Source organism: Colobus angolensis, unplaced genomic scaffold (genome assembly GCF_000951035.1).
Source record: "Colobus angolensis palliatus isolate OR3802 unplaced genomic scaffold, Cang.pa_1.0 Scaffold287, whole genome shotgun sequence".
Taxonomy (NCBI): domain Eukaryota; kingdom Metazoa; phylum Chordata; class Mammalia; order Primates; family Cercopithecidae; genus Colobus; species Colobus angolensis.
In genome coordinates, this window is record NW_012116121.1 from 1,339,648 (window position 1) to 1,343,888 (window position 4,241).

Here is a 4,241-nt window from a genome sequence, read left to right on the forward strand (position 1 = left end):
TAAACTCAATAGAAGTACTTTATACAGACCTATTTTAAAAGGTAGTCTTTCTCAGACTCCTCTGTGCATAGGAGGAGTTCCTAAGGCCAGCTTAAAGACAGATACATTTTTTGTACCCAAATGTGTGTGTATATATAATCCACAGGTATTGGAGTTGGAAATAAACTGAAAAAACAAGTTAGTCTCATTGCAGCTAACTCTGGCGTGCTTTTAAAATTAATTACATTTGCAGTGGATTTGTGCTTCTCATGGATGTGAAAATATCCACACAGATGCACATTCCCATCAAATCAGTCCTAGCTTTTGTAAGAAGCACTCTTTGCAATCATTGCTTAGTATCTTTCTATGTCATGGTTCTCAGGCAAAAACAAAACCTGTCCACTCTAGTCTAGAAAAACTGTTGATAAGGTCCCAGAGGTCACGTCTGAGGGCTGGGTTTTCTTTTGTGTGTTTGTTTTTAAGGAGCATTAAGCTCCTATGCAGTTTAGCAACATTCATACTTGACAGTGGTATTCTTTCCGAAGCAGCTATGCTGTGCTTTGCAGAATCTCAGCGCAGTTAGCTCGTCCACTGTGTAACCCCTCTCTACTTTAGGAATGTGGCCGAGCATTCAGGCAGAGTCATTCACTGCTGAGAAATCTTTCTGGGTATGTGCCCTGGATGCTGTAGTCCCGTTGGGACCTCAACAGTTTCTATCACAGAGGCAAAGAAAGATAAGCCTGCCCTATTAAAAACGAAGCTCTAATGTAGACAACTACATGACATTCCATCAAGACCTAACTAGCCAAAAGGCAGTTAAGCCTTCAGGATAACAGTCTGTGGGAATATCTTTGACATGCTTTGAAAATGATTTGCTATGGAAGGGTTAAGTATACGAGGTGTTATGTAGGGTTTCCATTATTAGAGAAGCCGCTTACCGTCACGTCATTTCTACCATCAGACTACACATAGTCATGTCCTGGTTCCTCACTATATTAACTGTGTGAAGCAGGGCAAGTCACTTCACCTCCCTGGGGCTCAGTTTTGCCATCTGTGAAATGGGGATACTAAAAGCAAATACTTCATAGAGGTTGTTGAGGGAATTCAGTGAAATAAGCCCCATGAAATGATTCACACAGTGCCTTCCCAGAGGAAGAGTCAACAGACAGCAGCCCACATCTTCTGCCTCTGTGTGAAGGGCTCAGCCTGCAGAATGAATGAGAAGCCAGGCGTATCAGTGATCCAGCACCAAGCTAGCTCCCCAGCTGGCTGGGCCTGCTGACACAGCCCACTGGAAAAGCGGGGCTCCAGAGACCTGAGTGCACCTATTTCTTGATTACAGTATGTCGTTCCTCTTCAAGCCGCCATTAAGAAGAGCCCTAGAGTCTGACCAGGGAAATCTAAGCTGGAAGACCCGGGGCTCAATTCCCTTGGAACAATTCAGGTTGGCTCTTCTAGGAACTTGTCAGTGGGATGTGGCTGGCTAGAGTGGAACCTCCCTGGGGAGGTGGAGTGTGGGCTTGGGGAGAACATGGAGACCTATCCCCTGACTCGCCCCTAAGCTTTTTCCTCTGATTCCTTATCCTACAGGTGGGTTTGCCCCTGGCAGGCCAGCCATGCCCCCTGCCAGGCGGGAGCCTGGGAACACTGGCAGCCCCGCTACCGGGGGCGGGAAATCCACCACAACTCCCTGGGCTCTGCCAGAAAGTCTCCCTTCGGCTCAGCTGGCAAAGTGGTTTCTTCTGTGCTCCGGTATTCAGAGTGAAAGCTAATGAGAGTCTGGAGGCCCATCAGGAAAATAACAACCAGTTTTATTATTACAGATAAAGGCCAGGCAGAATGAATCGGAAAGTGCCAGGGGAGCGGAGACAGAGGCTCAATTCAGTTCAAGTCCTCAGAAGACACCATGCCAACCTCTACTTGGCAACTCAGCCTGGCAGAGTTGGGATTGTGAAGATTGGGGTCGTATTTAAACCCTGTCCTAACTGAGAGTGTCCTGGGTAAAACTTGAGCCAGGGCACTGTGTGGGTCTCGCATCAACATATGCAGGATGAAAACAGTAGAAAAGGAAGTGGCAGGCAGACAGGGGGAGAAAGAGTTCTGAGAGTGTGTAAGGAGTAAGGAACTCAAACAGGGCCTGCGGCAAAGGCTGCTCCCCAACAAACCAGTTCACGGAGACAGCGTCACATCAACACCTAGGGAGATGGATGTGGCCTCTGCATCGTTCTTTTGGCAGTAGGAAAGATTGAGGGCCTTCAGGGGCAGAACCAATCTCTCCAGCTTTATGTCTGACCAGAAATGATTCCATATGGCTGCCATTGAAGATATATTGGTAAAGCCTCTAAACAGAATTGGTTTTAATTTACGACCTGGAATGCTGGGAAAGTCATGATTAGCAATTACTTAAATTATGCTGGACGATTTAATTTCCATTATTAAGCCTTTCCTCACTTAACCAAAGGTAAAGAAATGAAAAATGGCATTCCTTTTTTATCTTAATCTAAAGGATTACTAGATTAAATTTGTAAATAGGTGTTCCACTCTAGCCAAACCATCAATGTTTGTTTACTATAATTAGTCTATCAGCACTCCCTTCACAAGAAAAGAAAACCAGGGGGGAAAACATTTATCAATGAAAAGGATTTTTATGGGTTCCTAAGAAAAATCAGTGAGCTCTTACAACTTAACACTTGATAAAACTGGCCCAGTGTGGTGGTTCACACCTGTAATCCTAGCACTTTGGAAGGCCGAGGTGGGAAGAACGCCTGAGGTTGGGAGTTCGAGACCAGCCTGACCAACATGGAGAAACCACTGTCTCTGCTAATAATACAAAATTAGCCAGGCGTGGTGGCAGAGGTTGCGGTGAGCCGAGATCAGGCCATTACACTTTAGCCTGGGCAACAAGAGCAAAAGCCCATTTAAAAAAAAAAAAAAAAACTTGATGAAACTTAAGTGTAACACTAGAAGGGGTCAGTAGAATCTATGGGTGTCTCACCTACATATGTTCAATTCACGATGACACTATGACCCGCGTCAGAGTTAATTAGGGAGCATAACTTGTTTTAGCTGGTATACCTGGCTCACTTTTTAAGAAAACAATTTCAATCTCACTTAAAAAATCATTTACTTTAAAAATCTTTGTGGTCCCATATTTTGAAAATCGACAATCTCAAAAGGCCCACCCATATGTAAGCAACTGGACTGAAAACTTCCCATGTGTTTCTTGAAGAGTTTTTAGAAAATAGATCACTTTTCAAACCAAATGCTTAGACGGTCACTATTTTAGAAAGTGAATAATCGCTTAAGAAGTCATGTAAGAGTTGTTGCTACTATCTTCCCCTTTCTGGGATTTAGGGGACTCCCACCTTTATTCAAGTCTCCTTTGCGCCTGAAAGAACGGCTAGCCGCGTTTCCAATCAACTAAAGTTCATTCACGTGATGTGAGCCCAGCGCACGCAGCAGTCTGCAGACTGCCAAATGATTTTTTCCTCACCCTAATTTTCCGGTTCAGTTGAGGAGCTGCTGGGTGCGAGCTTTCGGGCCCTCCCGGGTTAGGAGGCTCCTGTCGAGGACCCAGGATCCGGGATCCGCCCGGTCCGAGCCGCCTTCGCAGCGCGCTCTGCCCGCCAGAGCGCACGCGGCATCGGTTCCCACAGACCGCGATGGCAGAGAGCCCGTGCTCTGGAGCGCAGGAGGGCCGGGGTCTGACCAGCCCTCCGCATGGGCTCGGCGAGGTAGGGGGAGACCTGGCAGCTCAGGGTGGAATCAAAGAACGCGGGCTGGGCTGGAGCGCTGCAGACCCGAGAGACAGAGGCGTGGCACCCCCGATCCCGAACCCCGCACTGGCTCGTGCCCAGAGCCCGGCGGCCTGACACCGGACGCCGGCACCAAGGGGCTGTCCGGAGGCTCGACCAGACCTAGACACTCGTATGAGACCCGCAAACTTTCTTCCGGAGCTCGGGCTCAGGGGTGGCGAGAGCAGGACGGAAAGGCTGTCTGGGGACAAAGGGCAAATTCTGGCGAAAAGGGGAGAGACACCCCAGCTAGCCCACAGAGCATTCCCGGCTGCTTCCCCATTCGGGGGACCAGGTCGTGCGCCTCTGGCATTCCACGCAGGTGTCGGGACCCCACGCTCCCGGCAGGTGCCACCCAAGTCCCCGGGGAAGGCTGGGGGTCGGGACGGGTGCGATCCCCCCTCCCGGGACGCGCGGCGTGGGGCAGAGCGGCGGCGGGACTTACCAGCGCGGCCAGGATGCGCCGGC

The 4,241-nt window shown here is 49.1% G+C and overlaps 1 protein-coding gene across 1 annotated transcript in view; it reads right to left on the minus strand.

Moving 5' to 3' along the window:
* FAM69C (family with sequence similarity 69, member C) overlaps positions 1-4,235 on the minus strand; it is a 21,217-nt gene extending 16,982 nt beyond the window's left edge. The window contains exon 1 of the mRNA XM_011948919.1: positions 4,219-4,235. The gene's annotated coding sequence lies outside the window, so the exon portion shown is untranslated. The remainder of the gene's footprint in view (positions 1-4,218) is intronic.
* Between the last annotated feature and the right edge of the window lie 6 nt (positions 4,236-4,241).